Source organism: Colossoma macropomum, unplaced genomic scaffold (assembly GCF_904425465.1).
Source record: "Colossoma macropomum unplaced genomic scaffold, Colossoma_macropomum, whole genome shotgun sequence".
Classification (NCBI taxonomy): domain Eukaryota; kingdom Metazoa; phylum Chordata; class Actinopteri; order Characiformes; family Serrasalmidae; genus Colossoma; species Colossoma macropomum.
This window is the reverse complement of record NW_023494795.1, coordinates 22,391,781-22,414,199: the sequence shown is the minus strand read 5'-3', so window position 1 is coordinate 22,414,199 and position 22,419 is coordinate 22,391,781.

The window sequence follows — 22,419 nt, the reverse complement described above, 5'->3', positions numbered from 1 at the left end:
GGAGAGGGGGCTGCCTCCACATTAATGTCCTGATATTGGGCCTCTATGGATGTGCGGTGATTGATGACCGCTGTTTTAAAGACTGAGATTTTCTTTTTTTTTCCTTGGGAACCTTGGGAGGCAATGCATAAGCAATGGTTCGGGGTCTGAAATGACCAGCAAAGACCTGCTGCTGCTAAGCTTTGGATGATGCTAACAATGTAGGCTAGGTCCATACTCAACATTACAGACAGAATTTATACGCCATATGAAATAACAGTGTTCTTCAACCAGACTAATTATGTATGTTCTTCCACTGTCTTGAGATAATGAGATGTTTCTATGTGTGTCCGCATTCCTGTGCCTCCTTATGGGCATATATGAGTATGTGACTTGAGATAATAGCCTATGTGTGTATGTATATCTACTTCCTATAGGCAATTATTTATGATCTGTCAGCAGAAAAAATGAGGTGTTACACTAGCAATACTGTCATGTCCTCATGCAAAAATCCTATTAATGTCCTTCACTAGTTTGAACGTTTCGAATGTGTAAGTCAAGTTGTAGAAGCAGTGCGATTTACAGGGCTCAGACATGTAGCGTACTGCAAAGTCAACAGGCTCTGTATTGCAGATGGGTAATTTACTATGTATGAGTGTATTTTGGCACTGGCCTATTTGTCGAACACGATGTTCCCATTATTTATGCAGCCATGACAAACAAAACTCTCTGGCACAGTGTTGAAAATGCCCTGGCATCACAGGCCTTCATTAATTGGTCACACTGAACCCACTGAGCACTAAAAATACATCCACAGCACGCCATGGCAGACAAGAAACCAAATGGAGTCGCTTAATCGTCAAACATTTGCTCCGCCAGTTTCATGACTGTGCATGCAGCCACTCATTGCATTTTCTATTCAGAAAAATCACTGGGACCAGAGAACATATGCTTTAGTGATTCCAACAATGCAATAATTTGTGACACGGTTATGAAATTGATGCCATGCTGCTCTAGATTTGCCATGAAACCAAGGGCTATTTTTATAAGCTGAGGGTTGTGCACAAGAAAATGAGGAAAACTGTAGTCTAGTGTGGGAGAACCTATTACACAGATATTACGAGGTAGTTTAACTGGACATTTGCAACCGTAAAAGCATCAGGATTGACCATGGCAGGAAAGATAATCCTCGAGGGGTCAGGGGTCTGACCATATGCTTAGGCCTCAGATGTTATTATGGCTTCAAACACAGAAAATTGGCATCATCCGACTAATTACACACGGCTTAATTGTTTGTGTAAGAAATGACTTTCGTGGTCAGCATGTTAGATACTGTGGAGACCGTGATAGCAATTAAACTAATTGCTCTTCCAGCATTAGTTACTGACTCATTAATGACAGTACAAGTGCTGTGAGTTTGTATCTTTTAAGGCAACACTACGGGCACAAAACAGTGTAGGCACAAGCAACAAGACACTACAGGCACAAGACAGTGTAGGCATAAGCAACAAGACACTACAGGCACAAGACAGTGTAGGCATAAGCAACAAGACACTACAGGCACAAGACAGTGTAGGCATAAGCAACAAGACACTACAGGCACATGATTTTGGTGCCATCAATTATTTTTCAGATTTTTGATGTCATCTTGAAATGTGACTATAAAAATGTCAAAACCCAACAGAATTATATTTATTTCAGCATATTTGTTCAATTCAGTTAGTGTCTAGCTGTATTTTCCAAAATTTTTTGTCCATACTGTCCTCCATATTTCTTTGAGAAGCTTGTTTCTTGTCGAATCTAACTAAAACATCCAAATATGCCTTTTTTGTACAAACACTCCATGTTTTCTGAGATCTCACTGGGTGATGCATTTTTAAACTTGTTCTTGTCAAATCAGCTTTTCTCTACATTCAGAACCTTAAATCTCACATTCTAGAAAACCTACATTCATTAAATTTTATATATTCATTGCTTAAAGGATATTACAGAAGGATGTCCTAATATGGTTCTAATAGCTATATTGAAGCTAGATTTTGTACTACAAAATTACCTAAATGTTTAATAATAACAGTGTTTAGTGTTCTCTACATTGAACATTAAAACAATGTGATTCCAATAGTCAGTTCTTAAAGTCATTTCTCTAAAGTGTGTCTGTACATGGAAAGAAACATTGTAATTCTAACCTCATCCAAAGGCTGGATGTATGGGGTTTAAAGCATGAGCAATTTCATGTATATTTAAGTATCATAGCTCATTTATAAATTTAAATGTATTTTTTTGCAAAACATCAAATACATAAACAATGCTTTTGTTTTAAACATGACCCTATTGACTTAAAATAAAAAAAGATTAATTAATGATAAATAGTTATTATTAATGAATAAAAAACTAATAAAACCAAAACACTTCCAAACATGTCTGTGACATTGGGCTGTTGGTGTTCTCATATTGTTTTGTTGGCCCTGATATTTGTGCTGACCCAATGAGAAATGTACAAAAGAAATATTCATTTCTTATGAATACATTTAGTTTATTTATTGTAAATAAGCTTTTCATCAGTATCAATAGAAACTAAAACATTTCTATTTTTAAACATTTAAACTGTGATTATAGACTTTAGAGGGGCTATGTGCTGCACTTTTTCTGCATTTGTTTTTTCCCCTGCAGTCCTCTTATGACACTTGTGCTGTTTTATAGATAGATAGATAGATAGATAGATAGATAGATAGATAGATAGATAGATAGAACTTTATTGATCCCTAATAGAAATTGCAGTGTTACAGTAGCAAGACATATAATTGTACATAAACTTACATATATTAAGCAGAAACAAAAATATAAATAAAAATAGACATAAATTAAGCAGAAATAAAAAAATAGACCTAAGTTATAGTATGAGAGAGTAGTAATAAAAGTATATCTATTTGCATAATTACATTGCACATAAGACTTATGTAAAATTGTCAGAAATTTTCCATTTTACAGCCTCTCTTTATGTGCCTTTTTGTTATTGGTTTATGTAAATAACCTCTGTTCTGATTTGCTGTTCTGTATTGAGTCTCCTATAAAACACAATCTGAACTGAAACACTCCTTTTGACTTCAGTATGAATGGGTGGGGCTAAACTTGTGTTGACTGAATATATGTAAAGGCAGTGATTTTTATGACAAAAACAATAAAATAAAAATAGGCTGTTTAGCAGGTGAGTTTCCATATCTGGACTGTATGAACTGTATTTACTGGGAACTGAATCGTGTGTTTTGAAACTTTAACAATATTTGTAGACCACATCACAAGCTTTATTTCAGTCAAATTCAGTTTTCCATGATACAAGTACCCACCAAAACACTTGTTTCTCACATTTTTTTTCAATTTCTACCCATAATTATATATCTTTGTGCAGCAGCTGAATGGACACTGTTTCCAATTAGCCCTGGCAGTGGCCGGCTCTGTCCAGCCTGAGAGGAGTTATCTGCTGGGTGACAGGAGCCTGGCACAGAGCATGCTCAGTTGGCACGCGTTCTGACCGAGGAGGTGGCACGGCCCCCCTCTCGGCTGTGTGCCGGCGCACGTTTGCCAGCTGTGTGGCTGGACGCAGAGACGTCCATAAAATTTAATTCTTTGACAACCACTAAAAGTATGTTTGGAGAAAAACAGGAGCGGCATTTGATGAAAAGAAGGCCTTGCCAGGGATTGGATCTATTATGTCTTGTGGTTGTGTGGTGGCCAGTGGCACTGTAAACATTGTGAGGATAGAGGGAAGAAGGGATTCTGCTAAATCTCAGCACATTTTGGAAGCATATGTGATGCATAAAGAACCTGAAGAAGAAAAGAAGTTGGATATTACAAGATGATGATCCAAAATGTGCATTAAAATGAACCTTGTACTACTTTAATTGAAAGATTAGAGTTTTAGAATGGGCCTCACAGTCCCCCTGACTTCAATATTATTAAAAATCCCAAACATGATGTGTGTGCAAGAGAATCTATGAATATTTCTGAACAAGAAGCGTTCTGCGAGAAAAAGTGGGAAAAATCCTGAATTAAAGAAGAATTAAAAGACTAAAAGGCTAAAAAGGAAATAAGCAGACTACAGGAAACATTTTGACTGAAGAAGATCTTACTATGCACAAACTGAAACGGTGTCACAACTCTGCAGGTGGCATATTTAATGTCTTATTTAAAATGAATGACTTTAAAATGAATAACTGAATATAAGTCTGCAGTTTTTAATTTAATTTCTGAATGCACTTTGTGGCGTCCATATGCCAGAGTGACATGCGTGCATGCAACAGTGAGTTAGACAACACCTGTTGTCTGAAGTGGCCTGACTGCTGCTTTCAGCTACACGGTTCATTTTAATGGCTCACATTAAATCATACTGTGCCCCAAATCACATCTACAAGTCCATGTGAGTTTAATAAAGACCTGAATGTGCTTTGAGTGGGGTGTGTGAAGTTTTTGGTAATGTATTTACAGAAATGAATTGGGTGACTGTTGACTTTTGTGTTTGTTAGCAACGTTAGCCTTAAACTAAAGAAACACATCTGGGGTGAATTGTGTACATTAGATTTTTTAATGAACTATTCCTTTAAGGCCAGAATAAAGGCTTTAAAAACATAAATCAAAATTAATACAAGGCACAACAACTAACACCCCCCCCCACACACACACACACACTCACACACACATACACTCTCAATCACACATACACAGAGCAGGCTACCCCATGCTTAGCGACACACGACACTTTTCTTTTGCTGTAGATTAAGAAAAGGAGGTAGGCAAGGAGGGGGCTAGGGAGTGAGAGAGAGAGAGGACCACAAGGCGTCCTTTATCTGTCTCTCAATTGTACAAACATGGCTTGCCCCCAGTGAGTCCCCACTCTTCTGGGTGTGGTTAACCTCTTGGGGTTAGCGACCACTCTCTAATAAACAGCCTGCTCACAAAAGACAGGCCAGAAGGGGTGGAGAGACACAGAGAGAGAGAGAGAGAGAGAGAGAGAGAGAGAGAGAGAGAGAGAGAGGGAGAGAGAGAGAGAGAGAGAAAGAGAACTGAGATACAAAGAAGAAAAAGAGAGTGAGAGATAGAGAGAAAATAAAAAGACAAAAAAGGTTTGAGTCGAGAGGCAAAAGAAGTAGAGAAACAAGAGAGAAGTGAATGAGAGTGAGAGAGGAAAGAGAGAGAGAGAAAGAAAAAGGAGAGGGAGAGAAGAAAAAAGAAAGGAGGTGGGTGGGTGTGGGGGGGGCGGTGAGAGAAGGGGTGGAGGGGCAGATGCCAGACACGGAGAGAGAGGAGCAGATGGGGCTTGATGAATCCTGAAAGGGAGGAATTGAAACCCGCTGAAGTTGCCAAAGCGGCCAGCCACAATTATCGCCGCGCCTTTGGGTTCATTGTCAATTAGAGTGGCGGTTGAGGCGAGCAGCAGCTGTGGCAGATGGCGAGCTTCCAGGACGAGGAAGAGAAGGAGGAGGAGGAGGAGGGGAGATGGGGACCTAAAGGCCATCCCATTGAGCCTGCACCAACCTCAGCCCTCTCTTTCCCTTCTTTCTCTCCCCTTCTCTCTCTCTTTCTCTCTCTGTGTATCTCTCTCTCTCTCTCTCTCTCTCTCTCTTTCTCTCTCTGTGTATTTCTGTCTCTGTCTCTCTCTCTCTCTCTCTCTCTCTCTCTCTCTCTCTCTCTCTCTCTCTTTCTGTCTGATCATAGTGCTCTAATAGAGAAGCCCAAGGCTTTACATCACAGGCTTTACATTTACAGGGCTGTTAATGCTGTTCTTCACCTAGTCAGTGTGTGACAGAGATGCACAGGCTGCTATACTGCATTTATGTACCATGTACCAAGAGGTGTTGACATTAACATCAGTTACACTCTGTTTAAATGCAATTACACAGTTAATCACATACATAATTCCATAATGAGTTAGATCTGAGTTACATTCTGTATCTATATATATATACACATATATATAAAGGCCAAAATAAAAGATTTTATTTCAATAACAATTCTGGGGCAATTATGTTGGTCCGATCATCATGAAATTCATGAAATGAAAAATGTATATGATATAAATATGTACGATAAATATAAAACTACATTGGTAAATTCTGATGTGACTTGCTATGATGGTTATAAAGTACATTCATTTCTTAAAATTATGTTAAAAATTGAAATGACCATTATAATTTGAATCCAGGCAGAGACTTGCTTCAAAAGTCTGGTTTGCAATTCTGGTCTCAGATGACACCATGCTGGGACTGTATTTCACTGTGTGTTCCAGCTATAATTTGCTCTTTCCACCAAAAATTGCTGCAATGCTCACATGTAGTGCAGGTTTTTCTCTTTGGCTGCTTTAGGCTGTGGGGGCTGTGTATAGCTGGGCTTATGCTACACTTGTACTGTGTTGGAGTGGAATAGAGTTGATTCAGCTGAACTGGTGATGTATTGAATCAGCGTTGCTGTGCAGTGGGTCCTGCTGGGCGATGTGAATTTGACTCCCACTGAGCAGCAGCTGGACGTACAGACACACTGCTGCTACTGAACAGCCTCAGCCATAGCAGAGCTCCATTAACCTGCACCAGACTGTACCCTGTGTGTGTGTGTGTGTGTGTGCGTGTGTCTGTGTCTTTTGTGTTTTTATGTATATGCTGCAATTTTAAGAAAACCAGAGAAAAAACAGGGGTAATCCAAAATATCACTACCAGCAAAATGCCCTAGACAGTGCACATATCAAACACTTATGGGACACGCTATTATTATCTATAGGCACTTATATATTAATAATAAATATGAGACATTTATTGTTACATACAGTTACTTACATATAATACTGTGCAAATGTCTTAGGCATCTAAGCACATTATTTAAAACCATTAAAAACTACTACATTGTAGAAAACAGGTAAACATCAAGCAAGCTTTCCCACTTGTTGTGACTTCAGGAGCTGGACTGAAGGCCTAATGTGTCAGATTAACCACAAACATAAGTAAGATTTCACAGTAGAATCAACCTATTAGGTTTTGATTTACAATGACTAGACACAATTTTGTAAGACAAAATGGCACTCTTGGCCTAGATTCATCCCTGACTGCAAAAATGAGTGGTGGCCTAGCAATACATTTCAGTCAGCAGGAAAACAGCAGCAGCCCTTTGTCAGGGCTCCAAAGATATCACTGCTATTAAGTAAGTATTAAGTCACTGCTATTAAGTCAAATTTATGATAACCTCTTAAATGGCCAAAGTCTTGCTACACACTTCTTCAAGTAACTCCAGTTACTGAATAATAAGCCTTATTACGTGGTAAATCTAGATTTTTAAGATATTAACATGTATATAGATATAATAAACATGACATGTTATTATTATATAGAGATAATTATATATTATATACATGTTTACAATTATGGCTTTTGGCAGACACTCTTATACACAACCACTTTCAATTTGATCATTTTACAGAGGTAGGTGAAGGTAGCGTTAGGAGTCTTGCCCAAGGAATCTTGTTGGTACAGTGTATGGTGCTTGTCCTGACAGTGGATAGAACCACAATCTGCAGTATGGAGGGCACAGGTGTTACCCACCACACAATACCAAACAAGTATGTACCACAAAATTATGTATATGTGTACCATGGGACTGACTCTTATTACATGTAGGTCATTACAAACATACCGAATACATATGGGACATTATTGTTCCATATCAGTACCTACAAATACACAAAACATATGAGACATGTTTATGTGTGGGTAAATTTGAGAGAGAGAGAGAGAGCGAGAGAGAGAAAGAGACATAGTGAATATATGCAATAATTGTGACTGATTAATCTTGCTAACCTTTGTGTTTGTATGCCTGTAATTTTCAGATATTGTGTATATGATATATATACTATTACAATGCTTCTAAACGTGAGCCTGTGTGAACTTCTGCATTTGTGTAAGAAGCCTTTGTGTGTATAATTTAGCAGTCAGCTGACATCATGCCTGTTTTGTGTGGCCCTTGCCCCCTGTCTGCACGTGGGAGTGTGTCCTGCTGCGGCTTCTTACACACACATACACACACACTCACACACACACACACACACACACCCACACCCACACACACACACACGTCCTCCTCCCCATACACACGTTTCCACAGTGATGGCTGCATTGTGCCTGGCCCCCCTCTCTCTCCCCTCTTGTGCTTTGTCATGCTGTTTCTTTGGGAGCAGGGCAGCTGATAGAGGAGAATGGGAAGAGAATGGGAGGAGGTGTGGAGGGGAGTGGGCGATGGAGCAGGACTAAGGCTGGGTGGGGGTCAGAGCCTCCATCTGCTCACAGAGAGCCTCACAGGTCATGGCACACAACAATAGCCATTAGCAATGCTGACAGGCAGGCCAGGAGGCTGCAGCGCTATGAAGAGCAGGCCAGCACAGGCCACTGCTGCTGCTATAGTATACACACCGTCACACTGCTTTCATTACAGGCCTGTGGTTTGAATCTGACAAATAAGACTTATTTTTGGCCTAACAGCAAAAATGTGTATGGTGATGCGGTAATAATAATGTAAAAATGTATAGTAATATATGGTGCAATGCAACAGATTTGGGTGGTTAATTTTGATTTAGGATAATGTTTCATTATATACCTAGTATTAATATGTACATTAATATATATTAAATGCACAATACCTGAAGTCCATGGTCACTTTATGTTGCACTGTAACAGATTGGAGTGGTTAACTGAATACTGGTATTGAATTTCAATGCTTGTCAATGTTCTCATACCATAAGGCTAAAGTAGCTAATGGTGATAATCTTATCTTATTATTAGGTTGAACAACATGTAATTTTATCCCATTTGAAATGATTTACGTCATGTCTAGCATAGTATTGTTGCCTTAACTGTAGACACAATCCATTTAGCATTTGGGTAAATTTGTGATTTTCTTAGTTATTCCAAGTACGCAACTCAAAAGTACTTAGTTATTTTGTGCTAAAGTATCCATTGAGCACTGCTTTGGAAATACTGACTCAAAAGCAAGTGGAATCAAAGGCAACAACCAAAGCTTATTGATATGACTGACCATTTACAATGCTACAACAAAGTATTCGCATCCCTCCTAGTTTTCTCAATTTTTGCATATTTATCACACTAAATGGTTTCAGATCCTCATAAAATGTAGTACAAGACAAGGAGAACTTGAGGACACATAATACACAGTTTCTAAATGATTATTTCATTTATTGAATGCAAAAAAATTGCAACACATAAATCACCTACGTGAAAAATGAATTGCCCCCTAAACCTAATAACTGGTTGTGCCACTTTTAGCAGTAACACCTGCAACCCAACTGTTCTTATAACTGGAAATCAGTCCTTCACATCGCTGTAGAGAAAGGTCCACTTTCTTTGCAGAATTTCTTTAATTCAGCCACACTGGAGGGCTTTCAAGTATGAATTGCCCATTTAAGACCCTGTCACAGCATCTCCATGGGGACTTTCACTAGGCCACTTTAAAACCTTAATTTTGTTGCTTTTGAGCTATTCAGAGGTGGACTTGCTCTTGTGTTTCAGATCATTGTCTTGCTGCAAAACCCAGTTGAGGTTGAGCTTCAGATCATGGACTGATGGCCAGACATTCTCCTGCAGGATTTTCTGGTAGAGATCAGAATTCAAGGTAACGTCAGTTATGGAAATTCACCCAAGCCCTGATGCAAGGCATCCCTACATCATCATACTACCACCACAATGTTTGACTGGTATGATGTTCTTATTGTATGTAGAATGCTGGGTTAGCTTTACACCAGATGTAATTCCCAAAAGTTACACTTTGGACTCAAAGTGGCTTAAGGGTCATCAAAGTGTTGTTTTTTTTGGCAAATGTGAGACAAGCCTTTATGTTCTTCTTGGTTAGCAGTGGTTTTTGCCCTGATACCATTTTTGTCTCTTTCTAATAGTGGAATCATGAACTGACCTTATCTGAGGTGAGCAAGGCTTGCAGTTCCTAAGATTTTTTATGACTTCCTGGACTAGTTGTCGCTGTGCTCTTGGAGGAATTTTTGGTAGGTCAGCCACTTCTTGGAAGATGCTTCACTGTTGCAAGTTTTCTCGATTTGGAAATATAGAGTTCTCACTATGCTTCGCTGGAGTCCCAGAGCTTTAGAAATGGCCTTATAATCCTTTCCCGACTGACGTGTTTCAATAGCTTTCTTTCTTGTCTTTGGAATTTTGTGTTGCTTTTTGAGAACTTTTAGCCTACATTTCATTGCTAGAAAGGTTCTATTTAAGTAATGAGCTGGCCATCAAATCCGGGTGTGTCTAGTCTAATGATCCCAATTGTAAACTAATGGGCAGTTGCCTTTTCACACAGGGAGGGCCAGTTGTGTACAGGATAACTTTTTTCCTTCAATAAGTGAAATGATCATGTAAAAACTGTATTTTGTGTTCACTCTGGCTGTTTGAAAATATGAAACATTTGAGTGTGACAAATTTGGAAAAAAAATAAGAAATCAGGAGGGGGCAAATACTTTTTTTTTATGACACGGTAGCCATAATGAACAATGCAATATGTAGCAATTACTGCACCATTTCAAACACAAGCATGAGGAAAGCTAACATCACACCTACTTTTGTGCAGATAAAAAACAGAGGACAGAAACAAATTATGCAGAAGAACAGAAAATCGTTTGGGCTTTTATTTTATGTTCAACTATAATGGTGACACATTTACCTTATTGGAGCCTGAAAAGAAAGCCACAGACGAGATGGGGCTTATTGATATCATTTTTATATTTTACATAAACCACTGCTGCTTAAACCAGCCCCCTAAATGTCAGATGTTACTCCTGAACACTGGTTCATTTGCTGTGAGCCCACTGCCTTGAGCAGCCAACACTCATTCATAAAATTTGTTAACCAAACAAAATGAATTAAGTGGCTTGATTGTTAAATACAGTTATATTCAGGACAATTCTAAAGTCCTTCATTACTATCCTCTTATGTTATGAATGAGTTTTGAATGTTAAACTTGACCTTATACAACAGGCCTTTTAGTTTACTGAAAATCCAAGCAGAAACATAAAGCTTCACTGTAAGCGCAACTATCCACTATTAATTAGAGACTCATAGGGGCGCACTCAGCTTGGAACAACTTGGGAAAGGATGTTAGATGTTAAAGAGGGAGAAATGGTACAACTGTCAATCAAAAAACTCTATACCAACCTTAGAATACATGCTTGCCTACATAAACATCTATCTCAGAAGCCGCATAAGTTTCAATCAATGATTTAAAACCCCTTCTCAACCTCCAACACCCCCCCCCCACCCTCTCTCTGCATCTAGCTGTAACATGCATGTGTAAAACATCAGTGGAGAAGAGTCAAACCAAACCTCTAAAGTCTTTGGTTTTAATTAGCATCTTAGCAGTAATTAGATTCATAAGGACTTCATTAGACAAAAGAGGCATCACTTATATGCAGTGTAAATCCCCCTGTTTGCTTGTTTGTCACTCTAGACAGTTTGTCTAGCCACAGCTATCTTGTTTATGTGAATGTTCTGGGAGTCTCACACACAACATATAGCTAATCAGAGAAGGATGTGTGAACACACTCAGGATTAAACAGGATTATAACCTGAATATGTTAAAGCGCTAGTTTGACAAAAATGTACTCCATTTTTCTCTGTACCCCGTATAGCCAAGCAAAGAAGGTTGCTTAGTTTTACTCTGGAGCTTAGGTTAATATATCCAAATTGCATCCCTAAGTCATCATTAGTTGTTCAGTAATCTCAAATACACCTGTTAATGTGGGCAAAAGTATATTAGAGAGTGAAAAAGAGTAAAGTACAAACAGTCATCTTGAAGCCTGAAGTTTGTCCATTTCGTCTATTTTTGTAGACAACAGTAGCCAACGCAGTTTCGGAAACCAATTAAACAAGTCTACTGAAAGGGAAGTCCACCGATTTTTCAAACTCTCTGCATAATTCAGTCATTAAGATGTAAACAACGTCATTCTGAGAGGTTTGATCTGAAACACTCTGTTCTAGAGGAAGTCAGAATTGTTTACTGTGGTGGTGATAGGAACCAGACGTCTCAAGAGCTTAATGTCTCTTAGAGGTCCTTGACAGAAAAAAAGGTATCACATGAAATGGTTACAGATGTGATGCTTGAGACATGTTAGTTTTGAGATGAGGTGTTGGCCTAAAATGTTCTTTTTTGTTTTTAATCCATTCATGCCAGAGAGGTATATGCAGGCTGCTGAAGGGCAAAATAAAACCCAAAGAAAGCTTTTTTCTCCAGATTTTTACTTTTATCAACATATTGAAATATGTTTACATATTTACACATTGTATATTACAAATTTACATTTATATAAAAGCAGAATGTTATGAAAGCAGAAATCTCCACATCTGTGTGTGGCCTCAATTATCATATTTTGCGCTTCATAATGTGTTCCTATCACCACCACTGTAAAGATCTCAGAGTCAGTAAGTTTCTCTACAGTGCACCATTTCATATCAAACCATTCTTAATTATTAATTTTATATTTGATTTTATGATTATTCATGCAGAAATTTAGAAAAAAATGTGGAATTTTCCTTTAACAACTTGTGGTTTGAGGCAAGTGTGTGAGGATTTAGGCATGCAGGTTGCATGACTGTAACTGTCAATCATGCATTCCCATTACTTGTTAGCTACAGTAGCCTAGTAGCTCCAGTGCTAAACTGAAGATTTACACTTTGGACGCCAACCATGTCAACTACAACTACATATTGTAAGGAGAACCTCTGTTTTATAAGGAGAAGTTTACTGGTTGCAGTAATCACCACAGGACATTCAGTCACCCACCACCTTTCAACTCTCTCTCTCTCTCTCTCTCTATCTCTCTCTGTCTCTCTCTCTCTCTGCCTTGAAGCATTGCACATTGAATATCTTGCTCCCTGCTGGAATGGCATGCAGGAAGCTTCCAGGAAGACAGACCTGTATTTCTGTATTTCTGCAGGATATAATCACTTTGGCACGCAGACAGTGAGCCGCTGAGCACGTATCGATCCACAGAGGAGAGAAGAAAAGATCTCTCAGCTCTTCCAGACAGCCGGCTGCCTGAGTATGACTAGCCAGTCTATTCATACACGCCTCTGACTGACCTATTTTAGAAGTTACTTTCAGACAGCACTCAGGACAAAGAGGTGGAAAAACTTTATCTGGTGTGTTTCTTTCCCCAATTGCAGAGCAGACCAGTTAGTTTCTGTTAATTCATTAACCTGTAGGCTTATTATTGAGTCACATTAATGTTATTATGATTTTCTAACTACTCGAAAATATTTGGTACTACTACTAGTGTTGCAGTACTCAAGTCCAGTCTCAGCCACCATAAATGAGTGGTCCCTGTCTTGTCTTGGGCTTAACCTAATTTGGACTTGTCTTGTCCAAATTATTGTAGTTGAGACCAGCCGAGTCCGACGCCTCCGTCTGAGGTAACTAGAAGCTAAGTTACTATTGAATAAACCGGAATAAACATAATTAAACAGGCCTTTCTCTGCACCAGGGGTTCCCTAACCTTTGGAACTCGTGTCCCACACTAACTACCACAAAAGCTTCCGTGGATTTAACATTGGTTAAATTTGGTTAAAACATTTGGTTAAAGCCTTGTATTGTAATACATTTTTGCTTAAAAAAAAAAAAACTGTAGTACCATCACAGCCCACTGGGGACTGCAGCCCATGGGTGGAAAACCACTGTTGTATAGGTTTAAATAAACTGTTGGTTAAGGTTTGTCTTGTATTTGTTTGTTGATGTTCTAGCATCATTATTTAATAATAATAATAATAATAATAATAATAATAATAATCTGGTTTCAGTCTTGATTTGGTCTCAGCCACTAAAAGCCTTGGTCTTGACTCAGACTCAAAGTGTCCTGGTGTTGATCTTGACTTAGACTAGGATCTAGCGGTCTTGACTACAACACTAACTATTACTATGAAACTAATATGTAATGAAACCACTATGTAAGGTACATTAAGGTTTAAGGGCTTAAGGTGTTTTTGTCAGGCACATTATTTAGAATTCACACAGTTATTTAACTTGACTGTCTGTTTAGTTTAGCCACATGTTTGTCAGACCTCTGTTTGGTATCTAAGTTAAAATCACACATATGCCTAGAAATTGGACCCCCACCAATACATTTTATAAAACTGTTTGTAAAAATGCTGTTAATGAGGTGTTATTGTCTTCTTTATCTCCAATACACACATTTAAGCTCCTGTGCAAACATGCTATAATGATTAAGACTGACTTAATTAAGAGCTATTCACAGAGGCCATGCTGCTCATTATCTCCTGTTTAGGATTTGCTCCCCTCTTGTGCCCAGCAAAAATTACTCAAAAACTTCACCCATGGCCAGGAAGATTAGAAGTAAACAAATAAAAAAAGAAAATAAGAATAAAAAAAAAACATGAGACTTACTATAGTCCCAATAACATAATTTATGTGTACGTTCCTGTGTTTTGTGTTATTGTATATTATTACATAAAATAATAGACACTATACAAACCTCACTTCCAAATATGTTTTGAAATGCTTAAAATTACAGAAAGCAGTGATTAATAAATTGTGTTTGACATGAGTTAATTTGAAAACAGTACAAAAAACAATAATTTTACACTTTACCTTGTAAACTTTATTTATTTATTTACACTGATTCTAAATTTAATGCCTACAAGATATTCCAAAAGCCTTCGGACAGAAGCATGTTTATCAATGTTTACCACTGTGTTACATCACCTTTCATTGTTACAACACTTGGACACTGAAGACACCAATTGATCCAGTTTTGAAAGCAGAATTTTTCAAAAGTCATTAGCTGCACAACCAGGTTTTCATTGTTGTACTGTGCACTTCATAATGTGGCACACCTTTTTAACTGGGGACATGTCAGGACTGCAGGCAGGCCGGTCTAGCAGCCACACTCTCTGATTACGCAGCTGTGCTGCTGTAGCATGCAGAACATGCCTTGGTGTTGTCATATTATAAGCATGGACGTCCCTGAAAAAAACACCATTTAGAAGGCAGAATATGTTGTTCCAGAATGTGTACATCTTTCAGTGTTAATGGTTCCTTCACAGATGTGCAAGTTACCCATGCCATGCAATTGAATTTTACACCAGTAACAATCCAGATGGTTGTTTTCTTCCTTGGTCCAGAGAACATGATGTCTATTATTTCCATAGACAATAAGAAATATTGACTTGTTAGGCCACAATACACGTTTCCACTGTGCATCACATCGATCTCTTTCAGATGAACTAAAGCCCAGAGAAGTCGGTGGCGTTTCTGAGCATTGTTGACATGGCTTCCACTGTACACAGTCTTAATGACCAGTGCTGGTCCTAACCTTCTGGGGCCCAAAGTAAGCAGTGCCATGTGAAGGATCAAAGGTTATGGGCATTCATTTTCGGTCCTGCTTTGAAGGCACAGAGATTTCTTCTGATTACCTGAATCTTTTGATGACGTGCACTGTAGAGGGTGAAATACCAAAAACTCTTGCACTCACTTATGGAGGAATGTTGTTCTTAAACTGATGGATTATTTTTTTACACATTTTTTGACAAAGAGGTAACCCTCGACCCATTCTTGCTCATAAATAATTAGGCCTTTCTTGGATGCCCCTTTTATACCCAAGCACGACTACATCTTCTGTATACAATGTGTTATTTTTATTTGTCTTATTTCTAACATTTTTATAACAGTCCTAGTCTTAAATTGCTTTTGCGCCAAATGTTCAGAACGTAATTTCAGAACGAGCATATATTTGTAAAAAAACAATTAAATTGATAAAGTAAAACATTAAATATCTTACTCATCCTCAACATTAAATATCTTACTCATCCTCAACATTAAATATCTTACTCATCCTCATATCTCTGAAAAGAAACTTTTTCGGAAGAGAGGAAAAAAATATCTTAAGTAATGTTCATTATGAAATGTTCACATATTGTAAAGCACAGTTGGCATTTTCAAATGATGTATAAATAAATAAATAAATAAATAAAAGTCAAAACACTTGGTTTTTAAGGTTTTTAGAGGTTTTTAAAGCACTACATTTTGTGATTCTATTTATGGGCATGTAGAGAACAAGGACTGCCACAGTAAAAACAATCTAGTAGTAAAGATCTCATCAGTGATCTTTTAACACAAAAAAAAAAGGTAAATATTGCAAAGATGCCAAGGCGGATCAGACTTTAAGAGCAGCTGTGACTGACATTAACAAAGCCCTTCAAACAGTTTTCTTTTTCGGTCTTGGCCGTTATTAAGCATTGGCGATGCTTATGCAGCAGGCTGCAGACCTGAGCCGGGTCACGCTTTGGTAATGATGGAGCTTTAGAGGCCCAGCTAAGTCTCAGGCTTCTTAACCTGATTATCAGGCCCATGCACACACTCAGACAGAGAAATATTCATTAGGGACCCACTGAGAGAGCAGATAAAACAGCGGACAGCTGCAGCACGGAGTCTGCTCCACGGCTACGTGCATGAAATGCAGACATTAGCATGTGAAAGAAGCAGCCTCCTCCAGCCCCTTCGGCCTTCGTTTTTCAGCTTCAGAGTGCTCGCTCACATGTAAGCTGATGGGGCTTCCTGTATGTAGCATTGTTAAAGGCCACTCTGGCCAGTCCCTTCCTAATTACTGTAAATGATCTACTTTACTGTGACCTAGAAGCTTGAGGAGGTTACAATCCATGTGTTATGTTGCAGATGGACTAAATGGTTAGCAGATGATACCGACAGCAACACAACACCAATTAGCAACATAATCAACGTTGTCAGTTTGGAAATGAATAGGTATTTCTATCATTTACATGGTATTACTTCTTTTCTGAAACTGATTTGGGCTTTTTGGGTCATTTTCTTAAGCTTGTCCTGGTCTAATCACATAAATGTATTGCTTTCCCTTTATTGAAACAGAGTCAAATACATAGACGGTCCATTTACGTTGAATGATCCTCCATTTAATGACCTTTAACACAAATGCACTTAATATCTGCTGATGCACATTAAAACCCCTCCTTGCCATCCATTTTGTTTGACACATTCCATTCCCCCATCACTTACCGAGCCCTTCCCAAAGGAGAAGTTAGTCCAAAGGGTCTCTCTTAACATACCTGCAAACAAGCTTATGTTGTTATTTTTCATAATTTGTTGTGCGTTCAGTCAATCTCAGTGACCGTAATGCTAAATGGATGCTTTTAGTGGGAGGTGGAGGTTTGTTTTGGCTGTTGCTGTTAAATTAATCACAGGGTTTGGTTTGTGTGGCTTCTATGGGCTCCGTGTGGCTGCTTAATCTGCGAGGCAGCATTCATTTGAAGCAGTGCGATGCTTGCCTTTTCTGTCTGTCGCATCTGTAAATGTCATAAAACATAAATTATATCCGGCAGCAGCGAGAGGGCTCTTGACATTTCACGCCAGTTGGAGTTCCTGGCAGAAACCATGACACCGGCCCTATTTTCTGCTCCTTTAGCGTGTTACTGCAGCCCTGTGGCTTTCACTTGGCTTTTCTTCTGTGCTTGTATCGATGACTGGCAGACTAAAACGCACGGAAGAAAGACCTTATCCAATCGATCTGCAGAACGTGCTTTCAGCTCTGCAGATGATATGGAGAGCTACAGAGGATTTGATGATTATGAATCCAATTATCTCTCATGATTACGGCTGTGCTCTGTGTCTAAGTTTTAAGAAGAGCGGCAACATTAAATCTCCCTCCATTCTTCTAATCGGTTTCGCTGGAAGTGTCTCTGTGTTCAAAACCTTCTTATGATATCCAAACTCATGTTAAGCTAATTAATATTATCAAAATGTGTTCCTTCATGTATTTTCTCTCTTCTCATTGACGGGTAGATGTTCAAGCTGGAGCTACCATGTCTATCTATACAGTGAATTCCCCTGGACTGATGCCAGCCACTAGATGAATGACTGTGAATCAATGGTAGAAGAATCTGCTTTGCAGCTAGAAACAGACACCAGGAAGTTAGAGAGGTCAGCAGTGGGTCATTATGGACTGTCATGAGTCATGCTGCTGTTACACAAGAGAAGGACATTACCATAACCAATTGAGTTAGAACTATTTGTAAAACATTATAATCTAACTGTCTGTTGTCTGAGGCTGCACACACTGCATGTAATGCTGATGTTTTAAACTGCATTTAAAAAGTCCTTCACTACATTTCAAACTTTATTCAACAGTTACCTCTGACAGCACAATCTGGTTGCGAACTGTTCTCCCTGTAATGACTTCACATTTACCGTATTGTGTATTTAGTAGAAATATTTTGTATAGTTCTGCTGAACACCAACTTGCTAAGTAACAGCTCGCTTTACTGCGGCTAACCATTACTATATTTACAAATATATATATATACAAATTTTATATACAAAAATGCTAGATGTTTACATTAAATGTATGTATTTGACCTGCAGCCCTGTTGGTCAGTTTCCAAAAGAACAGTTTGACGGCAGGCCTTATATTAAATTCCGAATATTGCTGTCTAAAAGTAAACTTTTCACTTGGTTATGATGAAGGAATAACAAAACAATTCAATTCAATTCAATTCAAATCGATTAAAATTTATCTGTATAGCACTTTTTGTGTGTTGTCACAAAGTAGCGTTACAGAAATCCAGGTGCCAGCCAAGAAAACAGTGGCAAGGAAAAGCTCCCTAAGAGCAAAAAGAAGAATCCTTCAGACTCATCCTACTCTGATCTCACTGTCTTGAATAAAACAACATTCTGGCAAATGTTAAAAAAGCTAATTGCCAATATTAGTGCACATTTAATACAATGTTCAGGGCTGTAGTAGTAGAACTGTAGTAGTAGAGGTCATGTGCTATCACAAACAACATAAACTGTGATGATGATATTGATGATGACCTGAGACCAAATCACAGCTGTGATGTTATTCGCAGTAACATACTCCCTCTCATGTTCCATAGCTTAGATATCAACACTTTTTGGAGTGTGAATGATACGTAATACTTTTTGTATGTCAGATGCTACAACTAAGTGTCAAACAGTTTATTGAGTGTACATTTACCTTTCTAGCTTTCTAGCCATTTTGTACCATTGTCTAGCTGGCTAACTTGTTTGTCTCTTATAGCTTGTTCACAATTGACTCATTTCTACCTACAACCATATTATCCACTACTATGAGGTCCATTTGATAGGCAAAATTTTTACACACACAGCCTCATTGTTCAGCAAGGTACCACCAATGTAACACTGCTAAGTGAATAGATACATACACATATGAAAAACATAATACACTCCAAGTTATACACTGTAGTAACTTCAGTAATATTACCTAGCGAAACCCCTTGGCTGGTAAGACTGATATCCCCACCGTGTAATGACATTTAGAAGCTCTGTCCATTTTATTTTATGGTCAGCCAACCATTTCTGATGTGCCTGAAATGTATTATAATGGTTCTACTGGGAAACAGTGATAGTGCTATCAAGAAGGAGCATAATGTTAGGCAATGGTGTTGGCTGGATAGCTGTACTATGTGAACACTGATCGACTAGCATAAAAGACCTGATGCCACTAGTATTATGCCTGATAACAGCTGCACTTAAAAAAAGTTCCTAAATGCTTTTTGATCTGGATGTTTGATTCTAGGAAAAAAAACTTCAAATAGAACCTTTGCATTCTGTGGAAGTTCTCATTCTCATTTACAAAAGAGATTTCTCTTTGTAAAACACATTTACAGAATTTTCACCTTACTCCCAATGTAGTCGATCAGCCAAGCACTGGAGCTACAAGGATAATGTTGCTAACAAACAACAGAAGCCAATAGTCACCCAAACGTCTCTCAACAAAACTTCTCTTAATCCTGATCAAACTGCCTCCAGGTCTTATTTAAGGCCTTGTCAATGGGGTTTAAGACACAGTATGACTTACTGTGAACAGTAAAGATGAACATGTATTTCTGGAAAAGATTTGAGTGTCTATTGACTTTTATTGTTTGTTAGCAATGTTAGTTCCTCAAAGCCCCAGCAATAAACTAAAGAAGTTTGGACACTATAATATATCTTGGCTGAATGCCATCTGAGATTTTTCCTCTAAATCATTTTTTTAAAGAACCATCCATTGAAAGCTTCTTTGAGGGACGAAAAGAATGGCATCACTTTGAAGAACTCTAACTAGCACATTTATTTTTTGGAGTTTTAAAAACATGTAGTTTTTGACCAAAGAAAATATAATTAAGGCTTTTCATTTCAGGTCCAGCTGTGGGATCACTGAAAATCAGAAGCCTGACTGAGTTGTGGGTTGTGATACATACAGAATATAGCTATATCATTTTGAAGCATTTAAGTAAGGAATTGGCCAGAGTCATCTGCACTGCCATCTCTAAAGCAGCAGGGGTTCAGAGCTTCCAAGAATTTACCCTCATTGGACTTTTCCCATTCAGCAGCCTCTGTGACTGACCCTTTCAAAGTCTCAGTGAATGACAGGAGCAGAAAGAGAAAGAGGGAGGAGAGATTGATGTTAATAGAAGCAAAGGAAGAGTGATGGAGATGAGGAGAGAAAGGTAGGAAATGAGAAAAGGAAAAGAGAGTGTTGGCTGAATGAGAAAGGGGAAAAGCGGTGGGGTTGAGGGAGCTGAGCGCTAGGCCAGTGTGGGGACAGCAGCGCATGTCCAGGCCACTGCTGAGTGATGGATGGCAGGCCGAATCGCTGCTTATTGCCTCCTCGCTCTCAGAGTGGCCTGACGGCCCTGTGCATCAGCCATTGTGTAAACATACAGTCAGAGTCATTCAGCACATTCAAGAGGTCAGAACAGAGGCTCCTGGGAGGTGCGACTCATTTAAAACCAAAGATTAGATCTATCTCTCTCAATTTGTAGAACTATTTAAAACTTAGACACCCATTTTGGAATATTCATCAAAGCATATTTATTTATTATTTTACATATTGTATAAAAATAACAGTCCTTTTCCTAGCATTGTATTTAATCCATTTACATTTCATAACAGTTAATATTTCATAATGCCGTTGTCATAATAATTGACTTTATTTATCAATGAACCTGCTGTTTAATAGAACCATGATGCTTGGTGTATTTAAATTCTGTGAATTTTGTACTGCTACTTTATTTTATTGTTAAGTTTTGGTTGGAAAAAAGTAGTTGAATTCTTGAACCGCCCAATGGAAAATTATTCAATCAGGATTTTTTCTCTGTGGTATCTCAGAGCAGATACAGCCAAACTACCTCTCCCATTTGCTTGGCCTTCAGGAGCTGGACAGAAAGCCTTACTTGTTAGAAAAAGCTGCATTTGCCTGAAAGATGTAACACAGAATTTCAGACCAGGAAAATTCCCCCTCAACTGAGAATTCCCATTCGTAAAGTCGGGAAGCTCTTCTTAATTCTGAGTTCAGCATGTGAGGTCATATTCACATGGCTGTTCACAACTGTCAACAATAATGAAGGACCACTTCTCTGCTTCTTACTGTGGTTATAGTAGTATTTGCCTTAGAATGTACAGATAGCATTTGGTTAAATCTATAACATTGACACAATGCTTGTTGTTTTGAGGCAGCGAATACATCAAGAATGTTTAAGTCATCGCTCATATAATTAATGTTAGCTTGCCTAACTTGTTGCTAACAATACTCGCTTTTGTGGAGACATTCATGTTTTTTTCCACTTTGTAGCTTGAATGTGTGGAGGTGGAAAATGATGTAGGTCCAACTTCCCCTGTCCTTGTATGTTACTAGTTCAGCATACACTTAATGATACAAATAGGTTAACATTTGTCACAAACCTCTAATAAAAAATGAAATGTCTTTCACAGGCTTCAAATGTCCTTATTTGTTTATGAGTATTGACGTTAGCTTAGTGATAACATAGTACTAAAAACCCTCTTGGAGTGCTAATAGAAATTAGCATTCTTAGCAATTAGCATAACCACCCCCCCCCCTCGTTTTTGACCAAGTTTTTATATTAATGGCCCAAACTGAAATCCTAGCTCTAATAGTCATGATTCGCTGCTGCTTTTACCTAAACATTAATTTAAGTGTTTTAGACCATCCATTCTTGGAACATTTAATTTCAGGTGATTCTTTAAACAAGTAATAAATAAATCTGCTTCTGAGTAAGCTGTATATTTACACTCTTAGTTGTGGCTTTCATTGTCATTCTACTCACACATTTCATTAAAAAGACTCTATAAACATTAAAAATGTGATCTTGGCATAATTAATAAAGAACATGACATTTTGTAATGTTACTGTTCTGCAAACAAAATGACTCACATGATTCAGTATAATCAAAGCATTACAATGTACAATGTATTATTTTATTTTAAAGAGTGGTGCCTATGCATACTTACTGCGGACTTGGGCACATCATTAGTATAAGCGCATAATATTTTCTAATTAAGACAAAACGATAGCACTATTATGCACACATT